Source organism: Haemorhous mexicanus, chromosome 1 (assembly GCF_027477595.1).
Source record: "Haemorhous mexicanus isolate bHaeMex1 chromosome 1, bHaeMex1.pri, whole genome shotgun sequence".
NCBI classification, from domain to species: Eukaryota; Metazoa; Chordata; class Aves; order Passeriformes; family Fringillidae; genus Haemorhous; species Haemorhous mexicanus.
The window spans coordinates 33,202,506-33,216,619 of record NC_082341.1 but is presented as its reverse complement, the minus strand read 5'-3'; the positions used below and the strand labels follow the sequence as shown (position 1 = coordinate 33,216,619).

At 40.7% G+C, this 14,114-nt stretch overlaps 1 long non-coding RNA gene across 1 annotated transcript; it reads left to right on the top strand.

Annotated features, from left to right (window-relative positions):
- On the top strand, positions 1-13,171 carry LOC132326656 (uncharacterized). The gene is made up of 2 exons (XR_009486288.1): positions 1-370; positions 12,670-13,171. It is a non-coding gene; the product is annotated as an uncharacterized LOC132326656 (long non-coding RNA).
- The last annotated feature ends 943 nt before the right edge of the window (positions 13,172-14,114 follow it).

Genomic DNA, 14,114 nt, shown 5'->3' with positions numbered 1-14,114 from the left:
GGGTGGGGGGGAGTTGGTAGTGGCCCAGTACATTTTATAAAGGCTTCTTAGATGCTCAGATTTGGTGGTTAAAACTCCATATACTGGAAACCCACAGACTGGAGCATAGGCTTACTCTTTTGGGGTAAGTGTGATGTGTTTGAATCTCAGCTTAATGCAGTATAAATTCAGCCCAGAATGGGGAGGGGGGTGTGGGGTGCTGGAGGTGGGGCAGGCTTCTGAAGCCTTGTGTTGTGGACTGGGTGTGATGGCAGATAGCAAAGCTGCAGTGGGAATGAAGAATTGTCTGCCTTCTCTTTAAAACATTACAGCTGGAGTCAATTTTTTGCCTGCTTTACTTCCCTGGTGGTCAAGCTGACCAGTTCTGAAGGTAAGGTGAGTATTTCTTGGCCTCCTGGTAGCCCTCACTTGTCCTTGCCACATGTCTGCAGCATGTTGCACCTCCTGTCCTACAAGTAATACTTGAATAGTGACCTTTTGGTGACACTTCTGCTTTGATACAGGAAATCATGTGGCCTTCAGATAGGACTAGAAAAGAGCTTAGCGCTTCTGATTTTGTGCTTTATTCTTGCACTGAAATGTATGTGATCTGACAGTACCCTGGCATTTGAACTTTCTCACTTCTTTGCAGTGTAAGACTTTAGAGGCTAGCTTGAGGTGTGTAGCAGTGCTTGGGGCCTTGAATGGGAGATGAAGCTTTGGCTAACCTATTAACAATAATGTTTGATGAAGATGATGCAGGGAATAGAAAAATAACTAGTGACGCTATTTTAATATAGAGTCTGAATGCCAAACTGTGTAAATGGATTCATACATTTTATTTTCCAATGACTGCTTGGCATTGTCTGCTTCTCTTCTAGTGCATCACTGGAAACGTACTCTGAACTGCTGCATTATTTTTTAGTGCTTTTTGACACTTCAGAGTGTCTATTCCAATTACAATCCTTCCCTCATTGGAAGAGTGGCAAATGAGCATGCTGAGTAAATTACACAAATTTCCAAAATAGTACAAGTCTGTTATTTGAAGGGGCAGAGGCAAAGGAAATGATACCAGCCTATTTATTGTTCTGCAAAGTGGAGAACAGGAAAGGAGTTTGCTGTCAAGTGCTCTGAAGGTTGAAGCTGAATGAATCTGAGCATGGCCCAGACTCCCTGTATGTATTGATTCAGCTTTATGTACGTGCTTGAAATATGTACAGAGGTGCTGAAGTTTGAATTCAGAATTTTAAGAGAGACATCTTAGAATTTTAGAATCTGAAAGGTGCTATCTCATGCCTTCTTTTCTCTTCCAGGTTGGGATCTCCTTAAGTGCCAAGATTTTGGCATGTCTTGCGCTGCTGGGAGTGGTGATGAGCCAGTGTGCAAGTTCAGGTGTTGGGGTTTTTTTGTGATGGGAGAATAATTAAGAGCATAGGGAATATAGAGTAAAGGCAAGCTGCACAGCCTGTAGCTGGTTAGTCTCAGGATGCCAAGGGACCTGATAGAGTTGAGGAATGTCCTTAGTCAAGTAGCTTCCAGAGACTGGATTTTGAGCTGAAGTTTTAAGCAAAAATCTAACTTGTACCAAAAAATGCTGTTAGTAGAGATAAAAAGGACAAGCCTTTCATGTGTATTTTCATGGAACTAAGTTGTTCTGTTTTATTAGAGACAGAAGTAGATTTACTGACTTCTAGTGACTGTATGATAAACAATTTATAAATTAACCATAGATTTCAGTGAAATACAAATAAAGTATTGGAAGTCATGTGCTGACTACCAAAAACCCTGGTATATTTTATATTTATATTTATCTGCTGCCTGGGCAGCTATAGTCATGAAACTCCACATAAAATGAAGTGTCCTGAAATCCACCTAGAACAGCAGCTCCTGGAGTCTTGTTTATTTCGTTTCTGGTGGTAGCAATGGTCTTTTCCCAGAATCTTGGGAGAGCAGGATAGAAATGTTTTGCAGGATACCTGAGTTACCAACACAAGGGCACGTGCATCTGTCAGCTGCAGAATGGGAAGCAGGGTTGCAGTATTTGAGGTGAGTTAATGGCACTGTGAGGTCAAGGATTTGCCGTGCAGCTGGAGCCAGAGAAGGTGAGCCTGGCCCTGGTAGGAACAGGACATTGAGCTATAAATAAGTGAATTCTTAGAAGTGGAAACTGGAGCTGCAGAGCAATCCAAGGTGGATTTTTAATTTTATTTTATGAGGGAAGTAAAAAGATTTGAAAAATGCCATTCAAATAAGGTGATTTTCTTACATTGTGTAACTGACAAAGTAGAAGTGATCCAGGTGCCCATTGTGCTGACTGTACTCTGCAAATAATCTTTACTATGACCAGGATTTATTTCTTGGAATACTGGTACTAATACTACTGAAGGTAGCTTGGAGTGGTTGAGCCTGTATTTAAAATATTAGAGGTGGTGTGCTTAAAACCTCATCCTAATTAGCTGCAGAGTGAGGGAGCTGAAACTTGGCTTCATATTGCCAACTCAAAGTTGCTGAAATGAGCACACAGAATCCTGGGCCTTGTGAAAAAAACAGCCTGGGACTATTGGTGAATGATTGCCATGTTATTTTGAGTCCAGTTGGGCCATGAGGCAATACTGCCTATTTGTGCAATGACAGTTCTTACCCTGTCTGATGGCAGTTACCTTTCAAGTTTTGGAAACTGCATTCTTGCACCAATGCTTGATCTGTTGCAGAGCTCTTATGAATGTTCTCCAGCTGTAGTCAAAGGATTAATTTCTCTTCTTAACAAAAGTAAGTCTCAATGCTGAATATTGACCCATTTAGACAGTAAAATCCAGCAACACTGGTCTTGGAAACATCGTTAGCACTGTGGGAGACTCAAAATAATGGCAGTAGCGTATTTAAGTTGTGGAGGTAGAGCCGTTTAGGCAAACAGAAGCTGTTTCATACTCTACATTTTGGCAGCTGGGTGACTTGAAGCTGTCTAAATTCATGAAGGTGAGTGAGTGCAATTGCAGTGAGTGCTATCACGTTGGCTGTACTGACTTCCAGCTCCCAATAGGACATCCCAAAATTGTGACAATCTGTAACAATTCCTTCAGGTGCCCCTTCCTTGGAAGAGGCAGAGAAAGAATGGTTGTGGTTTGTAAAAATGTGCATAGGTACAGCAATCAGCTGTCATCCTTTAATGTCTTCTTTCACAAACTGAAACACAGGAGGCCTGTCTGAGCATCAGGAAGTACCTTTTAATGGTGATGGTGACCGAGCACTTTGACAGCTTAACCAGGGAAGTTGCAAAGTCTCCATCCTTGAAGATATCCAAAAGCTGTCTGCCTGCAGTTCTGGGCAGCCTGCTCTCAGAGACCCTTCTTGAGCATGGGGTTGGACCAGATAACCTCTGGAGTTCCTTTCCAACCTGAACCATTCTGTGGTTTCTATAATTCTTTTCCTCACTCTATATGCAGAAAATTGTTCTACCTTTCCTTCTGTGTTCTCCCTGTTCTCAGTTTCTTCTTGCTATTTACTGTCACATGAATTATCCTTTCATTAATAAAGCAGAGGGGGAGAAGGTTTGCAGAAGATCAATATTAATCTGAATAAATGTAATGTAAAGCACATGGTGATCACCTTTGACTGTAGTGTTACTTAGCTCGAGTGTTAAAAAAGAATCCCATCAGAAGCATGTGCTTGCTTTAACTTACATAAGTGGTCAAGTACTGTATTAAATATGTGTTTAATGCAGAGGGATTCTCATTTTCCTGGTGACTCTTACTCTCCTAAAAGTGTGGTTTTGCTCTTAAGTTATGGTTGGACCTGAGGAAGCAACTGAAGCACAGAGATTTCTTTTGCATAAGGCTTTCCCAGTGCAGTGATGTTAACAGACTGGCCAAATATTCCTACTGTGGTAGCAGCTCTCTACCAAATGGCAGCAATGCCAGTGAGACGTGCTCCCTGCCCTTTTGCCAAGGAAAAGGAGCTGTGCTGGGGTGGGGGAAAGTGTGGCAAACCACACCTTCAGAGGGAAGGACCTTGTCGGGGCAGAAACGTAGGTGAGGTGAGCACTTCTTGCTGTGGAAGATGTTGGGTAGATATGAAGGCTTCAAATCTGCTTGGCTGCCCTGACTCCTTTTCAAGGTCGCTCATGTTTAGTCTTCAGGGAGTTGCATCACTGTAACCCCCCCCACATAGCAATCAGGGCAGGAAGCTGATAGTGTAGAGCAAGGCTTGGAGAAAAGGTGCATTTCACACTGGTTGTGAAACTCTAGTAGTCCTTGCCTTGAAGAGCAAGTATGCTGGGGAATATTTGCTTTGCTGCTGCTGTGTAATATACTGCACTCTCCTGTAGCTATGGCTTGAGGGATCAGGAGGAGGAAGGAGTTGTAGATAGACCTGGGAAGAGAAGTAAAAAATAGGGAGAGGACAAGGCAGAGGGTAGTTGGTGGAAGAGGCAGTGGAAATTGCCAAAGGAGCAAGATTTAGGCTCTGCTGTAGAGTTTGATCTCATGTGACCATGACTTGTTAAGTCCTTTTCTAGGTGTTAAACTGCTGGACTCTACATTGACCAAACTAATTTGTGAGCCTCATGTGCGCTCACACTGTGTGAGAGGAGCTTGTGCCTTTTGAGATATTTTAACAAGTACCTGAAACATAAGGTTCATAAAGTACTATAATTATGTAATTTGGGACTTAAATTTATTTTATGCATTAATTTGAAAATAAAAGTGGACTTCAAGTTCTGGATTCTTATGGCTTCTATCATATAAATTAATTAGTTCAAATATGTTAGCTAACCCAATGAGGACCTGCAGGACTCATAAACAATTGCTGGCAAACTGTAATTAACTATCTAGAGAGAAAGAGGACATGCTGCCAAGAAAGAGGAACTGTGCTTAACCATTGCACAGTAAGGAATCAATACTTGTGGAGTCCTGAACAAGGAGGGAAGGCTCACAAGTCCTCCACAGTAAAGTTTCAGACAACAGCATTGTAAGGAAATAAATGGATGACAACAGCTTTGATTTCCAGCCTCATGTGTTCTCAGCCAGTCAAATCCAAACCAGAACTGAAAAGCCAGGAAAAATGCATGGAGACAAAGCTCAGTGTTCAAGGAGAGATCACTCCTGAAAGAAGAGAAAGCAGGCCCAAGCCTGCAGGGGGGTGCTTCTATCATAAAAGGCTTTTTCAAAAATACTTTAAAATAAACTCTTCAACTTACGCTCAGTTGTGGGCTTATGTACTGGCTGGTTTGTTGAAATATTAATCTTGTTGTTTCATTAAATACAATGCATTCCATGTGGGTTTGGTTAAGAAGCAAGAATAAAAATACAATGAAAATTGAATTCTGTCTTTAAAATACTCCATTACTCACATTCTATGTTCTTGGCTTAATGTTAAATATCCAGTTCTGGATTGGTTCACTTGTGTGAACCATATTGTTTAAATTTTGGTGTTAAATACAATCATAATTGGGATGAAGCAAACAAAATGGGAAGATGTAAAAGCAACTATTAGTGGTAAGATATAAGGGGATGGGCAGCATAGCTGCCTATGTTCACAGCATTAAGTGTTGAGATATTTTCTTCAGCATTTTATGGACCACTTGCCATGTACAGTAAGCAGCACCAAGGCTAGTGAAAGGGAAAACTTATATAGCAGGTCCATGTCAATCTTTGTCTCAGTGCTTTGAAATCTTTGTGTTTAAATTATGCTAAATTGGCGTCTTGTTTTACAGGTAATGTCAAAATACTAAGTTTTGTATAATCACATTTTCTCTGACAGAAAGGAGGCTGCAGCAAGGTGGGGGTCAGTCTCCTCTCCCAAGTGACAAGTGATAGGACAAAAGGAAATGTCCTCAATTTGGGCCAGGGGAGGTTTAGATTTGATATTAGGAACAAATTCTTTACTGAAAGTGCTGTCAGGCATTGGAACAAGCTGCCCGGGGAAGTGCTAGAGCTGCCAACATGTGTAGATGTGGTGCTTGGGGACATGGTGTAGTGGTGGACTTGGTAGTGCTGGACAAACAGTTGGACTTGATGATCTTAAAGGTCTTTCCCAACTTAAATTACTCTATTATGCTCACTTCTGGTGTACAAAGGTAGATGCATTGGTGGCAGTCATTGTTTCAGTGTATGAGACAGTAAGTAGAAGTACTGCTAGCTGTGTAAAACTTCCAAGAAAATGTCATTTCATCACATTCAAAGTTATTGAATGTGAAAAGAAACCTAACAAAATAGTTTGAACTACAAATGGATTTTACAGTCTACAGACTGAAATTATTTCCCTGCCCTAAGAATAAGAAACATTCATGAGAGAACTTGCTGTTGGATCATGCTTTGCCAAATTGATGCTATTTATTCTGCTTCATAAACTGTTATTTTGGGGTGGAAAAAAGTTGAATGATATATGATTATCTAAATATATGTTTATAAATACATATATATGGATGTAAAATATAAGGGTTTAGATTTTGATGTTTATGAAGTCTTTCAAGTGTATGGTATACAGAAGGAATCTTCTGAACATAGATTTTGCATAGTCTGGAGGTACTTCACTGCAGACATTATTATGTCTGCTTTTTTGGGATAAGATTTTATTACACCACAGGTAACAAGAGTGGTTGCATGCAGGGGAGGAGGAATACTGGCCAAAGATGGCAGTGCTGCCAGCCTGGGGAGTTTTTTGAGCAGTGAGCACTTGCAGCAAAATAGCACTGTATTCCCTTGAGAAAAATGGGGGGAAATGGGAAAGTATTAAAGGAAGTTTTCACAAGCATAGGGAAACTTCTTATGACTTACACTGTATAGAATTTGGGAGGTAAGTAAGGTTAATACTGTGAACACTGCAATAATGGGGAAACCCAGGAGTGGATTTGCCATCTAGTTGATGGAGGCTTTTTTTTTTTTTTATTGCATAAGATTTTTCATCAAATAGGGAGTAAAAGTTAAATATAGAAGAACAAACACATAAAGGACATTTTGGGAGAAAGGCATGCAGCTGAATTTTTTGAGTGCTTGGAGTATCAGACTTTGGGAGATGCAGTCTGACTGTGAAGTCTCCAACAGAACTGGTTTTGGAGAGAGTATTTGTATTTCCATTTGGCCCAATCTAGTAGTTTTTTACTACTAGGGAAGGGCTATACCACTGTTGCATGAATATCCTAAATGATAGAACTGGGGGACAACAGGAGATGAGTAGAGGCTCTGAGCAGGTTTGGATATAACAGCTAGATATAAATTAAAGGATGGTAGGGTCTTGTTCAACCAAAACAAGTGGGTTAGAAGCTGGGTGGTGTGGAGGCAGGGAGGAGGTGTGATGGTTGGAGATGTGGCACTCAGGGAGGTGTTACAAAGCCACTGAGAACAGAAGAGTATGTATGGAGGTTCATGTCTGATGTGGCTGTTTGAATCATCAATTGCCAAGCAAGTCTGTGAAGATGCCAAGTATTTGTGGGAGCCAGATCTTAATAAAATGAGTGAGGAGCTGAAGGCATTTGTTAATAAAGACACAGTTATGGTACGTGATGGTGAAAAGCACAAAACACATCCCAGCCAGAGGGACTGGGGAGTTCTTTGATCAAACTGTCAAATTTGGAGACTGGTGGTTTAGGTGGTAATAGGAACAAAGTGCTGATACATTCAAACAGAAAAGTGACTTTGGCTTTAATCCATAAATATGAAAACTTAATGCCTATTAATGAACCAATGTTGTCTGTAGCTTGGTGTAACTCATTCTTGGTGCTCACTTAAATGAACTGGAAAATACTACTTCTTAAATTGGCAAGTACATGATGTGCAGGTTGAATATAACTGCAGAGATGTTTACTGTTGCAAATGTACTCTCTAGAATATTTAAAACAAGTGCTGTGGAGCAAAATCTGGACCTAAATGACATGCTTACCATTCTCTCTCAGACCACATAACCTGTTCTTTAGGAGGGACGCAGCATGGGCTGCAGCTCTGGAGCAGGTCTCTCAGGTGACAAGTAAGGCTGCCACCAGTAGGATGTGTTGGTAGTGTATTGCCCACAGCACTTCAAATGGAGGTGTCTTTGGACTTGCTGGGATTTCTTTCAAAGCCCTTACAATGGCCATCCCCATAGTATTTTAGAGGAATACTTGAAGAGTGAGGAAAGTTATTTAGGGGGTGACAGACCTAAGAAAGGCTGGAGGCAGTTTATATTGACTTAAAATGAAGAAATAACTGATTGCACAAGCTGAAAACACAAGTGAGTTTCTATGCTTGAGCTGTGTCCAAGCCTTCTGCTGAAGATGTGGACAGTCCATTGTGTATTAACAGTCATGCATAGTCTTAAGTGTTTGTGTAGGCTCATAATTAACATCATCCAGCCTTCTCCTGATAGAACTTGTTTGATAGAACTTGTTTTGGTTCCTGCTTTGTGCTGAAGGGCCAGACCTACTGCTGCAGAAGCCCTCTCTTTTAAAGGCACTGCTCCTCTCACTTTGCTGAAGCACTGACATACAACACACCAACAGGAGCTGCTTGTTGGGTTTTGGAGCTGGTGACTGGGGAAAGTTGGTGCCTGGGCACCTTTGAAGGCATTTAAATGAGGAACTTTGAAACAAGTGATATGCATCTTGTTAAATCTACATATTGTGTAGTAGCCTCTCTAAAGTAGTTACAGTTTTTGCTTTTCAACAGTCATGGTCCCCATTCAAAAGTGCAGAAAATTAAACACTATTTATTTTAATGTGAGCACCAGAGGAAAAAGGCAAAAAGGCACCACAGGGGTTAAGCTGCTCACTAGCTGGAAAAGAAAGGAATGGTAACAGGTAACAGCCAAATACAAAATGACTGGTTTTGGCCTGCAGTGTTTTAGCAGAGAAAAATTTAAAAGGCGGGTGAGAAGGGCTCCCTGCTAAATAATTGCAGTAACAAGACAGTCCTGCACATGGCCATGGGCAAGATCGGCACCAATAATCTTATCAGTCTGGAATTTGTGTGTCACACTGTCCCTAATGAATAAATCCCTGGATATGCCAGAGATATTTATTGCTGATACATCTCATAATTTTCTTAGCATTGCTCCTTGAAATTGTTTTATGGGAGGACAAAGCAAAAATCTACATTTTTACTTTAGCACTTCCAAAACAAAGAGGTGTCTGCATTGTATTGCAAGTGTCCAGTTACTCAAAACCAATCCTCCCTGTGTTTACTTAATTTCTTATTCTTGTGTTTAAATCAGTGCAGCTCTGCCAAGAAGAGAGGAATTGAGGAGTTATTTTGTGAAAGAAAGAGTCAAACTTGTCTGTCTATTTCAAGGACATTGATACTAGAGTACAAATGGGTTATGAAACATTGCTTAAGCCACAACTAACCACAGCCTAGAAAAAAGGAACAATAAAATCTCAGATTCCTTGTCTGGATTTGAACTGTGCAATCAGAAAAGTTTCTTAATGGTGGAGCTGCACAGAAGACAAAAGAAACCCCAGAACTGATGAGTTTGCTGGAAAGCTGTATTCTGGAAAACAGAATAATCAATTAGAAGGGTTTTGCTGACATAATTCAGAGTTACAAGGCTCATCTCCTTCCCTTTTTTTTTAAATTAACATTATCTCAAAACTTAATCTGGATATAAATCCATACATGAGTTTCAAGGTTTGAAATTAAAACTACAGCCCCGTAATCTTAATTTCTTCATAGAAGGTTTTGTTCACATTTGGAAGCTGCTAAACAAAACAAAAGAAAAAACCCACCATTTACATTCCAAAAGAAATGATTCTTCACCTTTAAATATAAAGATCCTTAGCTTTAGTTATTTGTAGTATGAGCATTATTCATCTGAGCTCATGCACCAGAATATTTATAACTCAGAACAGGAGAAGTGAAAGACATCAGATGTAGAGAAATATTTCCTTCTTCAGTGTTAGGAGGAATTTGGCTGCTTCTGTTCATTAGTGAAGGCTGTGCAGCAGTGCTCTGCAATAAGTGATGTCGTGGCAGCCTGGTGGTTGGTTTTGTATGATGTAATAAGGGCCACCCTGCAAAACCAGCCTTTGTTTAAATGCCAGTCAAACAGGAGAGGAAACTGATCCCAGCACAGAAGCAAACTGCTTTCTGAATCACTTTTGCTTCTGATGCAGCTCAAATCAGAAAAAATATACATTATGAGTGATTGACACGACTGTATCAGGGCCCTTGCTCATATATCCATATATGATATCTCATATATCATATAAACACTGTGCACACCTTTGAAAATTCATCCAGATGTCTCCATGTGCAGCACCCCCTTTGGAGCTTGCAGTCTTGCTAATGGGAGCAGGGTAGGAACAACACTGCATCTTCAAGAACCAGAAAACAAGATAAATGTGCTCATCCTCAAGAACTCTATATAAACATGTGATAGTATAATACTACTTTGGAGAGGTTTGTTTAATTTTTCACCTTAAAAAAGTAACTAAGTGATGAACACAATAAACTGTCTGAAACACAAAGGACAGCTGAAACTCCAAGCTCAAAAGACAATTCCCAGGACTGAGTGTCTATTACCATTAATTTTGTTAATCTGCTCTGTAACTTCTTGCTTTGTTTGTCTTTCAGTCCTTTCATTGAGGACTATCTGTTGAACTGAGAAAAATCCAGTCTGTGTTAGTAATAGTAATAACAATAATAATTATTGTTAGTATTGTGGGGTTTTTTTTTGGGGTTTTTTTTTTGGGGTTTTTTTTTTTTTGGTTTTTTTTTTTTTTTTTAATCTACAAGACTCATAAGTAGTATCCCAGTCCTTCAGCAATGGTATCATCAGGTCAGTAGGGTGTGTTCCTCCCACAGTGACAAGCTGCCTGTGGCAATGGTCACAATTTTGTCATGTACTCATGCAGTGGTAAGTAACAAAGGCTTCCTAGTGCTGCTATAGAAATAACACCACCAGATCCTAGCAGTAATAATGAACACTGAAAATTAAAGTGGCCATCTTCAAACCCAGCTATCCTTGGCATTAAGCCACTAATCCTAATCAACCTGGCTTTATTTCCTGGTCAACCACCAATAAGAGTATTAAGTGAACATTAGATGTTATTAAGCTCATTACACAAGTGATGAAATGCCACCTCTCCTCACATTAACTGGGAAGGGACTGATTTTTTTGTTGCAGTGAATGAACTCAATTAGAAGTGTTACTTTATTACCAATGGCAAAATGCTGTAGGTGCTTTTCTTTCTTCCCAGGGAAGAGTGATGTGTAGCCAGGGTGGCCTTTGTCAGTTTTCATGCTGACTCCCTAACCAGCTCTTGCAGAAGCTGATCAGATCCTTCAGCAAGTCATAATGAAATTCGTGCAGCCTGTGGGTTTGGCATTAATTCTGTGCATCCACTTACTCCCCAGACAGGAGCTGGGGTGTATGGACCAGGCAGGATCAGTGCCCGAGTTCAACTGGCCTGGAGCTTCAGTGGGACAAAGACCAGGCCTGACCTTCAGTCATTGACCTCCAAAGGCCATGGTATTCATCAGGATCCATAGCAAATGGGGCTACTGGACTCCAACTGCTCAGCCATGCCCACTTCACGTAGCTAGGGAATACCATCGCAGCTCTCCCTCCCACTCAGCCACCAGAAAAACCCCCTCTTCATATAACCTGGCTGGCAAGACATTCTTGAATTAATTTCCTTCTTTCAACAGCCTCTTGAGGGTTTCAGATCCCTGAGGGGACTTTACCCCGTTAAATACTCCTTGTAACTCTCGCTCTTCCTCACCTCAAGGCCTATAAAAGTTACACTTTTTCAGTTCTTTTACTAAACTGCTTCTGTCTCGTAGAAAGCCATGTTCTTCCCTACAGTGTAGAAATCCTCCCAGTAATTCTAGCCACTTGGCACTGAAAACAAAAGCTAGTGTAAATATGCAGTGATATTGGTTAGCAGAGGTTAGCAGAACCACCCTGCTGAAGCTGCAGAGGAAGACGACATAGGAGTTAATGTTCTCCTTATCTGGAAATGTCAGCACTTGATAGGAATCATTTGAGGCACTTGAAACTGGTTCCATTTTGCAGAAACTCAAATTAGCAACCCACAGAGCACAACACTGAAGCAAATGGCTGCTTTCCTTCCAAGCTCTCCAATATAATTTGTGGAGAAGATGCTTTGCTCCCTCAGGAGGTCAGACAGCATATTTTCCAGTGAAACTCTAGAAATAAGGAAAAAAAAAAAATCTGAGAAATCCTTTGCTAGTGCCAGTATTTTAACTGTATTCTCACATATACAGGCTACTGGTTTTTCTTCATGGAAGAAAGCATTTACTTTAAAGATTGCCCCTTATACTTTTCTATGGTATAGTGGAACTGAATTTGAATGAACTTCAAATTTAGTTTCAAGTAATCTACTTTGAATGTACTGCTAAGCTAGGAATTGCCTAGATATGATTAATAAATGGAAAGGGAGAATTTCTTGGGAGAAACATGAGCTAACTGCACTCCTTTCTTTTCCTTACAATTTCTTACCTCAAAACACTTAGTGGTGTCTTTACTACCCATGACACTTTGTATTTAAGATTTTAATATTCTTTCTAAAGAAGAGCTAATACAATGCATTAACTTTTGGCCATTTACTGCTAACCCTCAGTTTGGGGGGAAGAAAAAAAATGAAACAACTTTTTGCATACTGTAAATTATATAATTCATCATCCCACTCATACAAGGTTTATGTGATTGCTATCATGAGTGCTGATTTAGGACACTGATCCATCATTTTCTGTGTTCCAGGTTGGCAAGTGGCTCTGTGTTAACTCCATCCTCATATGTCCTGTCCATCAGGAAAAATTCCCTGACACTCCCTGAAGAGCTCAGAACACATCTGTTCTTGAGCAAAGAACATGCCTTAAATCTATGGACTGTGTGAGCAGTGATTGCATGAAAACATGAAAAGCAACTCTATTTTTAATAATGCAAAAAATAAAGTTTAAAAATTATTAATCCTGTAAAAAGTGAAACAAATATGCCCAGAATATTCAGAGACTTCAGTCAGTGACCAGTTAACTGGAAATAATGGCTAAATTTCAGGAAATATGAAATATGATTCAATTTGTTTATGCCTCAGGTGTGGCACTTACATCTTTTAATCATTACCTGCAAGCTTTGTAAATATTTTAAGACTCAGCCTGTCCTTTCTGCATGCAAAGCTCCAGATCCTCAGCTGCTACAAGATTTGTAACTGAAGAATGTCTGTAATGAAGCAACTTACATACAATATATAGTTTTATTTTCATGTCTGCTTTTTGATACCACATTTTGTATTTTGAGACACTTACTGGTCTGAAAGCCTACCTCAGGACCAGCCATCTCCAGCTGCTGGCAGAGCAGTTTCGTTGCTTTGGCCACAAGGGCAGCTTGGGCCACAGGTCCCTGGAGGCTGGGGCAGCATCTGACAGAGTTGTTCCTGCGTATGTCCCTCTCCGGGTGCCCAACACCCTTTGGCCACCCCATAGATGGCACAGAGCATTTCTGCACACAGCCAAGGTCAGCCCCAGAGAGTTATTGCTGCTCTCAGATTCCTTGAGGCTGTCCCTGCTTCCTTTCCCTGTCAGGGACCCTCCTCCCACGAAGTGATGAGGCTAAATGCTTTCCACATCTCCAAAAAAATCAGAGCAGTGAAGACCCTGCCTTGAGCTCACGCCACACCATCTTTATTTGGAGAGCTCCCAGGTGCTCCTTCCCACTAGAATTCCAGCTTGCTGCTTCTTCTTGAGATTAGCTGTGGAAAATCAGTTTTCACCCAGCTTTGGTAGGATGTCCCTGTCCCCTGTCTCCTCAGAGGGAGAGGTGAAGAAGCTGTAATGATATCACACCTGGCATAGTGGGTGCCACTCCCCAGCCCATGGGGGCAGGACTGTCGAGGATATGGCAGGGTTTGGGACTGGAGTTGGGTGAAATATTTAACCATATATATAACCATATAGAGGTTATATAATATATAAACCATATACATAACCATAAAGAGTTGTATGGGAAAGAAAAATTATTTTGGGAGAGGGTATCCCCCAGCTAGGTTATCAGTCTGCGTGGAGAGGAGAGCTCCCACCAGAGACCATGTGTGCCTGGAGCCAGTCTGGATCACTTTAGCTAAAAAATACAGATATTCTGTAAATTCTTATTTTTTCCCCAGAATTCAATTCAGGGAAACTCCATGGCTATTGAGAGTAGTTACTGCC